Here is a 17,310-nt window from a genome sequence, read left to right as displayed (position 1 = left end):
CTGGGTCTCCTATGTTGCAGGAAGATTCTTACCCGCTGAGCCACCTGGAAAGTCCTAATAAACATCATAATACAAGTTGTTTTATTGCAGCTTGAAAGATCCTTTTAGTTCTCCTTGAAAAGACCCAATGAATTAGAAAAAGGAGCCGTCTTGAGATATTAAGTGACGTAGACTCTAGAGAGGGCGGGAGGAAGCCTAACTTATTCTCTTCTTTAGAAGTGGAGATTGCAGGCAATTTGTGTCCAAATTGTAGACTGTGTCCACAAGTGTGTTATCTATATCTGTGTCTCCATTGCTGCTCTGCAAATAGGTTCACCAGTTCCATCTATTTAGATTCCATATATATGCATTAATATATGATATTTGTCTTTCTCTTTCTGACTTATTTCACTCTGCATAATAGGCTCTAGGTTCATCCACCCTATTTGTGTTCGTTTTTATAGCTGAGTAATATTCCATTGTGTATACCTATCACAGCTTCTTTATCTGTTCATCTGTTGAAGGACATCTAAGTGAAATCAAAGGCAATATGAGACATGCTTGGACTTAATTGTTTCTGAAGCCTGTTCTTCCCTCTGTGGAGTGAAGTCAATCACACTGCTCTCTGGAGCACAATGAGGGCTGGGAAATGCTCTGCCCTTGACAATGTGTTTGGAGAGACTGCTTCTAAGCCACATCACAGTGATGTGATGTCCTGGTTTTTACAATCTTGGTCTCTTTCTTGGTAAGGAAGACCCACAAAGATAAGCTGTTTGTCACAGATTTGCCACATGTGTGTTTGGACTGGACTCCCTCGCCTTGATGGGGATGGGCTGTGATGACCTCAGGCTCTCAGTCTTTTGTGGCCCCAGGTCCACGCCTGTCTACTCCTCTGCGGTTTCAATGGGATACAAAGGCCCAGAGAAACTGCTGAGAGCCTTGATTCTGCAGCCTGAACCAGGCAGGCCTCTCTGATAGGAGTGGAGATGGGAGGTTGGGAGACAGGGTTTCATTAAAAATGTTAAACAAAATAGTTTTATGGAAATATAACAGAAAATTTTAGAAAAAACAAAAATGCAAAAAGGAAAAAAATTTTTTTAATAGAACTTCACTCTTCTGAAGTGTATGAGTTCAATGAGACTCCCCCCTCCCCTCTAGCTGTCTCCTGGCATCACCATGGCTGATAGCTTGCTGTCACACCGGACTGTCCCCTGTACCCCTCCATCCAACCACGTGCATGTCATAGACATGGTTTTATGGTGCTTCTACTATATTGGATTGCACTGTATACATTGACAGAGTCTCTTTTTGCTTAACAATATTTTTTTTCAAATCAGTTCATATAAACCTACTTCATGTTAAAAAGTTGTTACATAAAACTATAGCACACTTGAATACTATAATTTACCAAATCATTCCAATTTTGTTGGATCTGTTAGTTTTGAGAGAAGCACATTACAAATAACCAACATTTAGATCCTGGACCAAGTTACTTTACCCCAGAGCGAGGAGCATGGAGGAAGGACGCATCAGCCATGTGGCCCTGGGAGGGGACAGGGTTAGTAGTGGCCCTGGTGTGGCCTCACAGGGTGGCCTTCACAGCGCTTCCTGGGCACCCGCTCCGGAATGCAGACTCATTTTAAAATTAGCAAAGCAAACTAGAGCCAGCTGCCAAAAGCTCATTCACTACATCAGAAGGTGAAGTGGAAATAAATGGTTTTCCTATTAATAATTTTGTTTCCATTGAAGCCACAGGGCCACAGCAGTCATAACCCTTCTGCTCCTGCGAACACACATCTAAATGGCGGCAAAGCCACATGGCTGAGGTCCTCCCATTACCCGGGGGTCTCACTTTCCTCTTGGTGCTGGACTCGCCCCTCTTCAACCAGGAAGGGGTGGGGGTCTTCGGTGTGGGGGAGGGGAGCGGAGAGAGGAAAGAGGAGGGCCCTGGTGGGAGTCCTCTGGGTCAGCCGCAGCCCCTCGGGATGTGAAGTTGGGCTCCTTCAGAGCTGAGCTTTGTCATCTTCAAAACAGGAGGTGAAAGGACCTCCTTTGTCCTCACCTCCTCCTGCTTTGCAGATGGACCACCCCCAGCTAAAGCTGGAGTCTGCAGTGGTCCCAAAAGTCTTCCAGCCCCGACAAGTGGCAGACAGGATGGCAGGTGCTCCTCAGTGGGGATGCCCCCCAGGTGCCCAGGCCGGCCTGTGTGTCTTGGAGTACACCGTTTATCATTGTGGCAGCTTGTGGCTAGTTATTAGTAGAGTCAAAGTTCTATTATAAAAATGTCTTGGATTGAAAAGTGACACAATCAAAAGTAAGCCTTCACTTACACCAGATTTAAACTGGACTGGGTAGCCTATCCCTTCTCCAGCGGATCTTCCTGACCCAGGAACTGAACTGGGGTCTCCTGCAGTGCAGGCGGATTCTTTACCAACTGAGGTATCAGGGAAGCCCAAAGTGTTTTTTAAAAGGAGATAAAATGACAGAGTTGGTTTCCTGTCACTCCTTTTCTGCTGGAGTAAAGGCAGATGCTTATGAATAAGCTTAATTTTTCCTAAGAGTCTGGGTGGCCTGGTCCTGTCCTCTCGTTTTCACTCCCCCAGGGGTGGGGTCTTGGCCGGGTTCCTCTAAGCTGTGCCTTCTCCATCCCAGGCAACCCAGACTCTCAGGAAACCTGGAGGTTGACACGGCCAGCCTGTGCCTTTGTCTTGTTTCCTCCTGTGGAGAGGCCTCCCCGCCCCCGCCCCGCCTGCAGGTCCAGTAAGTCAATAGGGGCTCCTGTGCAGGGGTCTCTAGGAATGAATGACTTTGTTGGATCCCAGTTCTCCTCAAATTGTGGAAGAAGATTTCCTTCTAATTGTTTCCAGGGTGAGTAAGCAGGTGAGAGAAGTGAGTCCTTTATCCTGTCCTCAAAGGACAATGTAGCATAATTTCCTCCTCATAAGCTTGGCCACACGAGTTACCCATTGAGGTTGTTGCAAATGGAAGGCTCAGTATCTGTCTAGCCATTGCAGCTGCCATGGGAACTTGTGCTTTTATCGCTTTAGGTTCTTTGGAGAAGGGCTCCCATGTAGTGCTGTGAACCAGAGGGGCTGGAGAAGTCACCTCCCAGGGTCCTCAGTGTTTAATGGTGCTAATAATGCCTAACTCATACCTGAAGATTAAATACTCCCTGTAGACCATTCTGCAAATATAAGACAGAATTGCTTAAGTCCTGCAGAACTAGTTAGGGCAGTGTGAGTCAGGTGGAAGAGCTTGATTTTGCTGGTTTTTGGTGTTCTGTTATTTCCTGTTTTCCTGAACATTGCAGAAGCCCAGCATCGTGAACTGGGCTTGGTGTGTACATGGTCTCCTACGCATGCAGAGAATGACCGGTTAGCCCAGAGCAGAGATTCCCTCTGTGTGAAGATTTGAGGTCTGTATCATAAAATTGTCACCAGATAACCTTTTATCACAGTATAGACTTTCTGCCTAAGCACCACATTATCTTGAAAATTGTTCTTGTGTCTGGAAAAGGCATGTTGATTTCGTCTTTTGCACAAAGCTCGTGAGCAACGCCAAAGCCTGAAGGGGTTGAAGGGGTGTCTGGGTCCTCAGGTTAAAGGGCTTCATTCTCATCTCTTCTGCTTTTCTGAGGTTTCAGTTACAGTGTCGAGTGTCCCTGAAATTGCTATTAGTTACGAAAGGAAAATTCTGGGGAAAAACGAGGTATCAACCACTGAGGGATAAAGAGGGGCTGGGGAGGTGGTCCTGGCGTGGTGTGGATGGGAGCTCCTACAGATTCTGAAAATACTCCTACAAATGTGACCCCATACATTGAATCTGGGCTGGACAGGTACCTGGACCACAGTTTGTTGCAGTGTGGGAACAGATTTAATGAGAGCCAGAAGCCCCGATGCCATGGGAGGAGGGAGCCTGTTGTGTTTCCAGTGCAGCCTTGTTGGATTCGGGGCTCAGGTCGGCCTGTGCCCACCTGGGTGTGTGCTGTGCTCTGTGGTTCTAAGGTGAGGGGTGGGGCAGCATCACTTACCAGCCTCCGTGATCTTCCTGAGAACACAACATCCCCCTCCTGAGGGAGCATCTACATTTTGGCCAAACATTAGGAACTTAATATTTAATGTTAAAAGAGAAACTGTTCAGAAAGTCTAGGAACCTCTCATGTGCCTTGTGGCAATTAGGAGATCCCTGGGCCCCCCTTAAACAAAGAGCTTTGTTCTTCTAGAGCTATTACCAGAAGTAAAAAAGCAACAGCGCCAGGAAGACTTCTTAAAGGCGCCTCTGCAGAAAGAGGACTTGGGTTCAGGCCATCTGTGGGCAAATGGACGGCTGGTCATGGCCCTGGAAGGGCCTGTGGTTGGGAGTGCCTGAAACCTCAGTACCTGCAGCCAGGGTTCCTTTGAAAGCTGGGCTGTGGTTGGTTGCCACGCTGGTGCCAGCTGGGACAGTCACTTGCACCTGGACCACCTGGATGGGAGTCTGTTGTCCAGTCTGCTGGCATCTTCAGAAGCAGGCTATAGTTAGATGAGCAAAGTGATGGAATTCACTGAGAGTGGTTGAGCCTCATGAAATCACTCCAGTATTCTTTGCTGGGAAATCCCATGGACAGAGAATCTTGGCCGGCTGTAGGCCCTGGGGGTGCAAGAGTCAGACATGACTTAATGACTAAACCACCACCATGAAATCACGTTGCTTCTGATTTGCCCTTTGCTTATGCTCAAGGATGCTCGTGTCCTGGCTTCCACACCTTCTTCTGGTCCCGACGAAGCACCTTTCCAGCAGCACCTGCACCCGGGCCTTCTAGGGAGCCACGCCCACCGGAAGTCCCACCCACTCGGCCTCTGAGGGTCCTTCAGTTTGGCCCCTCCCTGGCGGCACCGCCCCGGGGGTTTTACAGAGCTGCTCCAATGATCCTGGGAGGAAGTGGGCAGGGAGGTAAATGGAAGCCGGTGGGTCTCATCTCGGGAGACTGTGTGCCTCCCATTCCAGAAGGTCCTGCTCTGTGGCCTCTGGCCCCCTCAGGGCGCAAGCCTCGCCTGATCTCCTTGCCCATCCTGTGGGTCATCCCTCTCCAAAGTTTCTTTTCCTCCCTTTTTCTTTTCCTCCCTGTAAGGCAGGTTCTGGCCTTCCATGGGGAACGTGCTAGACTCACCCTCTGGGCCAAGCATTGGTTTTGGATGAGACCAGGACGCCTCTCCTGGGCTCTTCGTCTTTACCGACCTGATCAGTTTATGCACGTGTGTGGGGGAGGGGAGCTGTTATAATACCTATAAAAATTATACAAGTCCCTGCAAGTTTACTTTCATCCATGTGAACACACCAATCATTAACCTGAAAAAAGAGGTAATATGCCACTATAGTATATAAGTATTATAACGAGAAATAATACTAGTATTTCTGTGTTTTTCTGTCTTCAGATAACATTATATTTGATGATCCTTCCATGTTAGGACATAGAGATTAATTTCTGCATATATGCTGTTGTTGTTGTTGTTTAGTCATTAAGTTGTGTCCTACTGTTTGTGACCCCATGGACTGTAGCCCTCCAGGCTCTTCTGTCCATGGGATTTCCCAGGCAAGAATACTGGAGTGGGTTGCCATTTCCTTCTCCAGGAGATCTTGCCCACCCAGGGACTGAATCTTCGTCTCTTGTGACTCCTGCATTGGCAGGAGGATGCTTTACCGCTAGCGCCACCTGGAAAGCCCCTTAAGATTCATAGAGTACTCATTTTTCTCTGTTTGACTTATCTCACTTAGCATAATGCCCTAGAGTTTATTCCATGCTGTTGCAAATGGCAGGATTTCCTGTTCCTTGCAGCATTATTCACAACAGTCAAGACAGGGAAACTAAGTAAGTGTCCAATGGTAGAGGGATGGATAAAGGACATGGATCTAGCCGTACAATGGAATATTATTCAGCCACAAAAAGAAGGCATCACTACCATTTGCAGCAGCACAGATGAACTTTGAGGGTATAAGGGAATAAGTCAGAGAAAAACAAATACTGTAGACCCTCTTTCTGAGACGGCTCTGTTCTGTGTCTTCACTGTGGCTGAAAGATCTGCATCCCTTCCAGTTGAAAATTTCTTTTTCCTTAAAATATTTTTCTCTTTTTTAAAGTTTTATCCTGACAGAGATGACCTGAGGTCAGGCATTTTGAGGTCACTCAGGTGAGACAAAAGCATCCTTATAACCAACAGTAATGGAATCACTTCTTTGTCTGCAGTGAGGCTCTCTGACCAAACCAGTGACTCCTGGCCCCCCTTCCCCCCACCTCACCCCAAATGTTCATGTTGCCCATGGATCCCTGCTTGCTGTCCTGGCAAAGATAACTTACTAGGAGTCGGGTGTCCTGACCTTTCCCTTTGCAAAGGATAAAGAGAATAATTTGTTTTTAAAATGAAAAAAAAAAAATTAAGGTGACTAAGTATCCTTTTAAATTTTAGAGCAGGAGCTTAATTCCAAAGCACACTTACAAATTTATAGCCTGTTGCTGAGGCTAAATATGACAATGTGACCTTTTATCATTTTATTACTTAGTTGGCTGAAGAATCTGAACCCGTGTTAAGCCAGTTCTTTCCAGCACTGCGGGGTGACTCATGTGGGGTTGCGGGCGGGGAGCCCCGGGGCATGGCTGTGATCTCCATCCCTGGTCTGTTCTCCTGAGGCCTAGGGATGATGTGAGCTCATGAAACCCACAAGCTCACTTTTTCAGGGGTTTCAATAGCTCCCCCAGGAAAACACTTCCAGTACTACTACCAGTAAGCAGGAGGAGTCCATGCCCCTCTCATCTGTCTCTGAAGGACAGGTTGTCTCTGCCAGAGGAGCTTGAGATATTTGGTGACATTGGTGACATCAGGTTGCTTAAGGGAGGAACTAGAGATATTTGGTGACATTGATGACATCAGGTTGCTTAAGAGGGGAGACCTGCTGGGCTGGTAACTCCAGAACCAACTCTCCACTCCTGAGTGACCCACTTCACATCACAGAGTCTGCAGGAAAAGGGGGAAAATACCCACTGATATTTATTCAACAAATGTTTATCAAGCACCTACTATGTGCCAGGCTCTGGCCTGGGCCCTGTGGATTTGTACAGGACTTGGAGGACTAGGCATGGTTCTCACTCCCTTGGAGCTTAGAGTCCAGGGACCTGCAACCACATAATATCAGACACAAGTGTAAAAGGACAGTGGTGGCAGGCAGGGCAGCCGAAGGAAGGCAGAGGGGCTTGGAAGGCACTGTGAGTGGTCCTGACCGGACTAGCGTTTAGGAACCACTGTCTTGGGAATGCTGTTTTGGCTGAGAGCTGAAGGGGAAATAGGATTTAACCATCTGAGGATGAAGGATGCCTTTCAGGGGGAGGGGAGTGCCCTGGGGCCCCGTGGTAGGGGTGGGGAGCACCAAAGGCATGGGATCCTGGGGTCATGACAGAGATGAAGCTGATGGCCGAGGGAGGGGCAGACCACAGAGAGCCTGTGGGCCTTGAGAGGGGCCAAGGTCAGCTGCCCACGGGTTTTAGGCAGAGAGTGATTTGATCAGACTTGCATTCGGTCAAGAACTTTGTATCTAGCAGGTAGAGAGCAGATGCAGGGGACCAGCCAGGTCTGGTGGGACCGGTTAGGAGGTGGGGGCAGAGGCAAGCATAGATTCCAGGAGGAAGGAACATGAAGATGGAGACTTGACGGAGATCCAGGGAGGCAAGTCCCCTTAACTTGGAGATGGGTTGTCCCGGGAAATGAGAGAGAGGAAGGCTGAGGGTCAGTGTCCCCCAAGTCTTCATGTCTCCACATGTGCGGGTGGTGGCTTTAATCCCTCGCTTTGACACCCCTGGAAGAAAATGAGTTTCTGGAGCGGGGGGAAGAATTATGAATTTCGATGTGTACAGTGTTGAATTTGGAGTGTATATTTCTGAAAACCTTACAGAGACTCTGAGGACAATGGCCTGTGTATATAACGATCTCAGAGGAGAGTGGAGCTGGGGTTCAGGAATTCTCAGGCAGGGATCGAGTGTGAGATAGTGAACTGTGCGTGAACTTGGAGAAGCCTCAGAATTTAATGACTGGGCGGAGGAGGATGAGCCAGCAGCGAGGATGGAGAGGAAAATGCAGGAGGGAACCAAGAGAATAGAGTTTTCCTGGAAACCAACAGAAGGTGTTGTTTCAAGAGGGAGGGATCGTGCGCATGGAGCCAAGTGCTCCAGATGGTCGGATGGGAGAGGAAGGATCGGATTCCACTAGACTGAGCAACTCGGAGAGTCCTGGTCACTTCGGGAGGATGGACTTCAGAGACTAGAGGGAAGTCTGAGTGAAGGGAGCTTCATACCCAATACAGAATGTAACAATGTCTTCGGAGCACTAAACTGTAAGTTTAGACCACAAATGAAGACTGACCTCTGGCCTGGCTGAGTTCACAAAAAGAATGTTTTTGGAAAGAAAGGTTGTACCTTTCTGGACAAACAGCAGTGCAGGGAGCAAGGTGGACGTCAGAGCGCAGAGACAGATGTGATGGGAAGACCAGGCCCATGAGCCTTGGTCGAGCCAGCTCTGGCTGAGCTGTCGGCAGTGGGTCCACTCGTCAGGCTCGGCTGCAGCTCCTGTGTGTCTGGGGCTGCAGATGAGGACGGAGTTCCCAGAGCCCTTGAGTACTTGCTGGCTCCCATGCTGGCTCCACACCAAAGTGGGGGGGATTGATGCAACTTCTTTGGGTTTCTGTTTTTTCACTTCAAAATGAGGCTGCTCTAGGTCACCTGTGACCAAGTGGAATCCTGCGGGGTCTTCCCAGGACAGACCCCCTCCTCATGTCCTCTGCCTGCCTCTCGTCTTTAGAGGAACTTTGGCCTCCTAGGACTTCCCCAAGTTCCAAAGAGTAAATTTTGTCAGAGAAGTGAGAAGACACAGAAAGAAAGGGAAGCAGTCAAGTAAGACAAAATAATAGTATTCAGCCATTGAACAAAGTCATGGACCTTTAGTTCCTCCTCAAGGGCTGAGCCACTTCCTATGAGCTGGGTTGCAGAGAGGTTGAGCTGGTTGAAACCCCCACCAGGTGGAAAGAGTTGTCTGTATGCTGACCACAAGCATGCAGACCCCCTAGACTACCTGGAACCAGAAGGTTGATGATGTTGAATCCCGATTACCTCACCACCAGCCAATCAGAAGAAAGCTGATGAGGCGATCCACACATCCTAAAACTCTCATTCCTTACCCTGAAAGCCATTGGGGAGTTCAAATATTCTGAGCATGAACCACCTGGACTTCTTGCTTCATGCCTGCAAGAAACACTGTACTTTCCTTGACCATGACCTGGTGTCAATAGATTGGCTTTACTGATTAGTGAGCAGACCCAAGTTTGGTTTGGTAATGTCCCCCCACCCCTAAGGCCATTTGCAATATTGAAGTTGTAATAATTAGTTTCATTAAGGTGGACAGCTAATTTTTTCTGCTCAGTTAAACAGATCAGGAGTTTACTCTAACATCCTCATCACTGGATGAGCAAATTCTTTGTACACTTTTCTACAATCACACACTTTCAATCTTTTCCCTCCTTGCCTCTTACTTCTCTGTGGCTGTGAGCTGTCTTCATTGCTTGCTGGTGGATGAGATCAAATTTACCCTCGTGGGGCCATCTCTGTGTAATTGTGGTCTCTCTCTAACACCAAGGCCCAATTTTCAGGAATAAATGCAGTAGGGATTGGACAGTGATTCCCTGGTTTCATAAAACCTCTGAGGAACATTAGATAATGTTCGTGATAGGAGTAAAACTCAATTATCTTCCATGCTAGAGGTTTTTATGTCTCGTAAGAGATTCCATGGGAGGATCACTGGGCACTTCAGAGATGTTTGCAAACATCACAGTGATGGCGTTGTCTTCAGTGGGGGGGGTGGTCATTGCATGGTTTATGACATGGTTTATGGTGGTTTATGACTTTTGGTGGGTCTATCAAAACCACTTAGTCCTACCATTGTTGTATTTTGGACTCAATTAGGAAAAAAATCATTGGAGGGAACTAACTTAGCAGCAAAGGAATAGATACTCTCTTTTTAAAAAAAAGTACATTTGTTTATATCTTTTTTTTTTTTTTTTACACAGCCGCTCAGATCAGCACCGGATCCCAGGCTGCCCGTTCCCAGAGGAGGCTGCTGTTTATATCTTTTTTTTAACTTTATGTGAATTTAGATTTAATTTTAATTTAATTAGTTGATTTAATTTTAATTTAATTGATTTAATTTTGGGGATTTTAGTTGATCTGCTTCATTGACTAAGCTAAAGCCTTTGACTATGTGGATCACAACAAACTGTGGAAAATTCTTCAAGAGATCAGAATACCAGACTACTTTACCTTTCTCCTGAGATATCTGTATCAGCAGAAATCTGAAATCAGCAACAGTTAGAACCGGACATGGAACAACGGACTGGTTCCAAATTGGGAAAGGAGTACATCAAGGCTGTATATTGTCACCTTGCTTATTTAACTTATATGCAGAGTACATCATGTGAAATACCAGACTGGATAAAGCACAAGCTGAAATCAAGATTGCCAGGAGAAATATCAATAACCTCAGATGTGCAGATGATACCACCCTTATGACAGAAAGCAAAGAGGAACTAAAGAACCTCTTGATAAAAGTGAAAGAGGAGAGTGAAAAAGCTGGCTTAAAACTCAACATTCAAAAAACTAAGATCGTGGCATCTGGTCCCATCCACGTGGGATCGTGGCATCTGGTTCCCCAATAGATGGGGAAACAGCAGAAGCAGTGACAGACTTTATTTTCTGGGGCTCCAAAATCACTGCAGATGGTGACTGCAGCCATGAAATGAAAAAATGCTTGCTCTTTGGAAGAAAAGCTATGACCAAACTAGACAGCATATTAAAAAGCAAAGACATTACTTTACCCACCAAGGTCCATATAGTCAAAGCTATGGTTTTTAGAGTTGTCATGTATGGATGTGAGAGTTGGACCATAAAGAAAACTGAGCAATGAAGAATTGATGCTTTTGAACTGTGGTGTTGGAGAGGACTCTTGAGAGTCCCTTGGACAGTAAGGATCAAACCAGTCAGTCCTAAAGGAAATCAATCCTGAATATTCATTGGAAGGACTGATGCTGAAGTTGAAGCTCCAATACTTTGGCCACCTGATGTGAAGAACTGACACACTGGAAAAGACCCTGATGCTGGGAAAGATTGAGGGCAGGAGGAGAAGGGGACGACAGAGGATGACATGGTTGGATGGCATCACCAACTCCATGGACAGGAGTTTGAGTAAGCTCCGGGAGTTGGTGGTAGACAGGGAAGCCTGGCGTGCTGCGGTCCATGAGGTCTCAAAGAGTTGGACACGACTGAACGACTGAACCGAACTGAATGGATTTACAATGTTGTGTCAGTTTCAGGTGTACAGCACAGTGATCCAGTTATACATATACATGTATCTATTCTTTTTCAGATTCTTTTCCCATTTAGATTACTTAGCTTCCCAAGGACCTAAGGCTTACTCATCAAATTTCCAATCACAGTACCCGCCCCCACCCCCCCAGGAGTCTGGAAGCCAAGGAGAAGTTTTCCCCGTTATCTTAAAACGGACCTCCCATTCGTATTTCAATCTGTGACATACTGACTTGAGTGCAGGAAGACAGTCATCTAGAAAGCCAGTCCCATACGAAAATGTGCTGCTGTCTGTCCCCAACGTTTGGAGAACTGATTTAACATCCTGGCATGTCTTTGCTCTTCATGGATGAATTAGCCAGGGAACTAGATGTCCTCACCTCTTCCCAGAAAATGGAGACAGTCAGTATCCATCTGTCCCAAGGCTGCAAAGGGGTCTGGACGCCAAGCCACAGTCTCCACTGCTGCCACAGGGGAGCTAATATCCTAGTTAATGTCATCATCCCCGCCCCCCCCCCACCCCCCGCAACTTTATGGCCCATCCAAGGTCTCCCTGCTGTCAACCTGCACTTCAGCTGGCCTGGATGGCTTGCCTGGTGGGGTAATGCAGGCCTTTGGCCCCAAGGTCTGACCTCCCGGTGGGGTCACTGTGTCAGGTGTGTGGTTTGGATGGTGCTGTTTTTGGCCTCCATGGAGTGTGGAGCTGCTTAGAGGGGCCAGTTGAGTCCTTCAAGTGCAGATGGCAGAAGTGAGGTTATGGGGAGACATGTAAGTAAACCTGACCCCATGACTCTCTGTCCAGGGGCCCACGCTCCTCGACCTGCCACGTTTCCAGGTCTTGTTTCATAGCTTCATTTCCAAGGAGCAACAGAAACAGAACCACATTCGAAAACCATCACCCTTGGCTTCTCTGCTGATGCGTCAGCCTCTTTAGTCGGCCTCGACCCCTTGATATGTGTCTCCATGGTGTTTTCTGGCTCTCAGAGCATCCAGCTTACTGGGGTGAAACCTCCGCAGGATCTTTCCAGCTGGACATTTGAAAGTCAGGGAAACGATTACATCTGAGGCTAAAAAATCCACTCGACATTGTATCAGCTTGGAAAATGAAGAATACAGAATTACAAAATCTCAAAACCAGACATCTCAATCATCATTTAAACTTGTTTTAAAGATTGAAAAAGATTTCCAAAGACTTGAAATGACCTACTTTACCATGATCATAAAAAGATGTGCTGACGTGTAAGTGCTTAATATATGTGAGGTGCTGTGCTGAGTGTTTTATGTGTATGACCTTTCAATCTACAGATGAGAAATATCTCTAAGCAGTAGCAGAGCTGGGCCCCAGATCCAAGGTTGTGTGATGGCAGAGGTTGGGCTGACAACACTGTGTACATCTGTTCCTAGGGTCAGAGAGAGCAGGTGACCCTGGAGCTGATGTGTAGACAGGTATGCACCCTAGGTCCTGGCGGGAAGAGTCACGCCCGGCTGCACCTATGTGAAAAGCACTGAGATGCCAAACATCAAAAACCCGTAAAAGTGCTATTATCTAAATCCAAGAACAAGACCTGGGTTGCAGCACACAGCTCCTACAGTTGCAGCCCTCCACTTTTTAGGAAGCATTTTGAAAGCACTTTGTCTCCAAAACAATGTAGAAAGATTCCCAGCAACTTGATGATTTAAACTATATGTTGGCTTAGTTAAAATATTTATATCACAGGCAGGTATTGAGATATTATTTCTCTACTGAAGTCTTTTCCAGAAGGATACCATCTTTGTCAAGTAGCTTGGTAGACAGGTGACGGTAAAATATCTGATACCTGGGTTTCTTTGATGGATAAAATTGATCATATTCCCTTTAAATGAGCAGAGTTCTTGTGAGATGATGACCAGGATGATAATTTACTCATTTATGTAGAATTTATTGAGTGCCTGTTATTTGCCAGACTTGCTGTTTGTTGCCGTGGACACGAGTAGCACAGAGCTGTGTTTTCCTAATTCTGTACATTGCAGATTGTTTTAAAATGTTATTGGGGAAGTGTTCCCAGGGTGCTTCTGTAGAAATAGTGCTCCCAGACATTTCCCACTCTCTGCTGTAATTTTTTATACTACCGAGAGCTTGAAACAATTACATCAAAGGCCTGGATGCAATCCTGCAGTTATAGAGTGTTAGATTTGGAAGAACATCACAGATGCTTTCTAAAGAAAGCCTACAGATAAGGAAACGGGCCAGGGCATAAGGGAGCAGCTGGAAGAGGACCCAGGGCTGGTGGGGATGTGGGAGGAGTGGAAACTCAGGCTTTTGATTCCCACCTTGTTCTTACCTTACCGCACTACTGAAAAAAGTTGCATGTGGTCACATGGATGAGATGAGCTTATTTAATCCATTCCAGGTGTATGATAAAGTAATGTAGGCTAGGATTCTGGCCTAGGTAAGCAGGCTGCACCAGGTGGCACCACACCGCAGCCGGGACTCCAGCGGATCAGATCTGCATCTCCCAGCCCCTTGGCTGAGTAGCCTAGCCCCAGGCATTTTATTAACTTCAGAATAATGCCCCACCAACCAATTGATTATTTGGGACCTCATTTGTCTGTCTGTAGTGGAGTTCTACTGCTTTTCAGTACCCAGTTCAATATATCTTCAAGGGTATTTTTTACTGTTACAGCTGCATTCTAAGTCTCTGATTAGATTTCATTATTTTCTGAGTAAAAGTTTCTGATTAGATTTCATTGTGACTTTTGCAAGTTGTATGCAAGAATTTACATATTGGAATATGTATTTTTATTATATATTTTTCCTTTTACATGACAGGCTAACACATTGATTTTTTTCTTTTTCTCTTTCTTTTTTTTTTTTTTAAGCTTTTTATTTTGAGTTGGAATATAGCCAATTAACAATGTTGTGATAGTTTCAAGTGAAAAGCAAAGGGACTCAACCATATATATATATGTATATATGTGTGTGTTTTTCTTTAGTGAAAAAGAGGAACCATTGATAATTAGATTAATTTTATAAATGTTCATGATGATAGCAATAAATCGCTTCAACTATTATAAATTTGGGGGATGTATTTTGAGGCTTATTGAAGCGGCAAGTCATCATTTACCTTTGAAGTAGACACATGGACTTCAGACCCAGGCTGACTCTGCCTTTGCTGCCTTTCCTTCTCTGTTACATACACAGTACTTTGGTTTCCCCCAGAAACAGATTGAGATCTATAAGGAGAAGGTTTGATGGAAGCTCAGCCACACCACCTGTCACAGGTGAGGGGTGCAGGGATGGGCTGGACACCGTGAACCTCCTGTGACTGCAACCCTGGTGCCAGGCTCCTCTTGAGACTTGAGACTCGGTCCTACTCTTGGGACCCCACACTCTGCCTCATGGTTGGAGGGGGGTGCCCCCGGGAAGGGAGCATGACCTGGGGGTGAAGTGAGTCTTCCAGTTGAGGACAGTTCCTGGAGCAGCTGGGAGGGTGGATGCTGCTGTCTTACTAGGGTGCATGGGCAGGACTCTTAGAGGAATGACATTGGTTTGGAAACTGTCGTTCCATCAAATAGCCTTTGGAAGATGAGTGACCGAAATCATTGAGGAAGTGGGAGCTGGGGTGGTTGCTGAGTTATTGCTGCTGTTATTATTACTATTAATGTTATGTTTAAAACAGTTAATAAGGTTGAAGGTGGAGAGATGAGTTACAACTTGAGTTTGCCTCTTTTGCAGTTTCACAAGGCGATCATTGTCTTTTGCCAGGAGGAGACGTGTGAGTGGCCTGAACAGCCCCTTTCTCGATCAGCTGGAGTTGTGGCTGGGAAGCATGATGGACAGTGGCTGCAGAATGACTCCTGCATCAAAACTCTTTTTTAAAGATCAGCTTTCTGGCAGAATTTAGGAAAGGGTTCAGTTCTCCATTGACTTACCAAATGCCTGGACGATGAGGCTGAAAAACAGTAATAAATGAAATCACTCAGAGCTGTGATGGGGCGGCTACAGGCCCTGGAAAAGTGTAGGAAAGAGAAATCAGGAAAGAAATGAAGTTTTTTTGTTTTTTTTTTTTTAACAGAAAATAGTTGTATATTTAGGAAGGTAAACTACTCAAAATATCAACTCTAAAAATAAAAAAAATCTCCAATGTCCATTTTTTTTTGGGGGGGGGGAGGAAATAGTGCTTATTTTCTACCCAAGTCCTGCACTGTAATTAAAGATACTTGTAACATATTTGTGCCACACGATCACACATGGTATTCAGTAACCTCTGCTCTGATCTGATCCTGCATTTTGCCTAAAACAGGTATTATAGATTTGATGTCAAAAAAAGTCAGGAAGAAAAACACAGCAGAGAGTCCAAGAGAAAAAGCACTGTGTGGCCTGATACTTCCGCCGTCAAAACCAGACAAATCCTCTTCCCCCTAAATTTCCCCTGTGGTCCTTACTTCTCTTGTGACTCTGCCATGTCGCCATCATCTATCTGGGGTAGGAGCAAAGCCGGGCCTCTGTTGTATGTCCCATTGCTGGCAAACCACCAACCCCAACATTCATGTAAGGAAACAAGCACCTTATATACTCTTGGGTTCTGCAGGCAGAGTCCACACAGGACACGGGTGGGGGCACCTGTCTCTGCTCCATGCAGAGGTGTCGGCTGCAAGATTCAGTGTCTGGGAAAGGTTGGCTCCTGGAGGTGTTGTTACTCTGGGGTCTCCCAGCTGAGGCTGGTGGTCAGCGGAGCCTCATGTGGGCCGTGGCTGACCGTCCTCACGCCCTCTCCATGTAGCCTGGGCTCCTACCACCGCGGTGGTCACTGGGCAGTCAGGTCCATACTAACTGCCTCAGGACGGCCAAGCAGAGTGTCCCAGCTTAGGAGGCAACAGCCGTGCTTCCTCGGAACCCAGTCCACAGGTTGTGCTGCACTGTTGGTTCAAAGTCGCAAAAGCCTCTCTGACTCAAGAGGGAGGGATTGGCATCAAGGTCTTGGTGGGGAGATCAGTGTGAGAAGTCAGAACAGCACGTGGCAGGGGAGACATGGTTTTGGTCATCTTTGGAAAACCCAGTCTTCAGCCTCAGTGGTACTGAAGTCAGTACTTGCAAAACCGTCAAATACCCAAGTGGTCTCTTTCTTTCCACCCATTTCATTCTTCTCCATTTTTGCATCCTGAGTCTGCTTCTCAGTCCACAGGTGGGGGTGGGAGAAACATTGTCCTATGGTCCAAGATGTCATGTCATTAAAATGGGGACAACAGTCCCTCCCAATTTTCTTGACAATTTATAAGATGCTCTTTATTAGAGAGACTAGTGCAGATGTAACCAGATTGCAGAGCTCCAATAGCAGACTGCCAGGAAGGACCATCTATCTGATTTCCCAAACTCAGATCTGGTGTGGTTGCTGGTTTAGGTGTCTGTGGCTGGGATTGGGGTAAGGGGCCTGACTGGGAGCTCAAAGACTGCCCTGTGAGCCAGGCAGACAGCGAAAGGGGCCTAATATATTCACTGCAGCATTTTACATCCCCCTCACCAGTTTGTTTTACAATTGGATTGTCAGACTCAGAACTTCTCTTCACCCATTAAAAGTGAGTACCCTCTTAGAATTCCCCAAGTGCCCTGTGCAATTAGCAAGGCCTGTGTAAATAGTTAATGAAACTCATCAGACTCATGGTAGAGATGGCTCTGCGGCCTCAGCAGAGCACTCAGTGGCCACCAGTTTATTTTTGTTTCTCCTTCCCTCTTGATGGAAGTCTGGCCTGGGATGAATCCTGGGGTGGGCAGACCTGCTGCCATGTTCTTCCTGTGAATGCTTTCCATGTATGTGTGCGTGAATCCATGTGTGCTAAGTTGCTTCAGTTGTGTCCGACTCTGTGAGACACTGTGGACTATAGCCTGCCAAGCTCCTCTGTCCTTGGGATTCCCTAGGCAAGAATACTGGAGTGGGTAGCCATGCTCTCCTCCAGGGGATCTTCCTGACCCAGGGATC

At 46.5% G+C, this 17,310-nt stretch overlaps 1 long non-coding RNA gene across 1 annotated transcript; it reads left to right on the top strand.

Annotated features, from left to right (window-relative positions):
• The first annotated feature begins 11,535 nt into the window (after positions 1–11,535).
• Positions 11,536–15,563, top strand: LOC133237658 (uncharacterized). The gene is made up of 2 exons (XR_009733292.1): positions 11,536–14,614; positions 15,069–15,563. It is a non-coding gene; the product is annotated as an uncharacterized LOC133237658 (long non-coding RNA).
• Positions 15,564–17,310: the final 1,747 nt, after the last annotated feature.

This window comes from Bos javanicus, chromosome 24, assembly GCF_032452875.1.
Source record: "Bos javanicus breed banteng chromosome 24, ARS-OSU_banteng_1.0, whole genome shotgun sequence".
NCBI lineage: Eukaryota > Metazoa > Chordata > Mammalia > Artiodactyla > Bovidae > Bos > Bos javanicus.
Note: the sequence above shows the minus strand (reverse complement) of the source record. Positions and strands in the feature narration are given on the sequence as shown.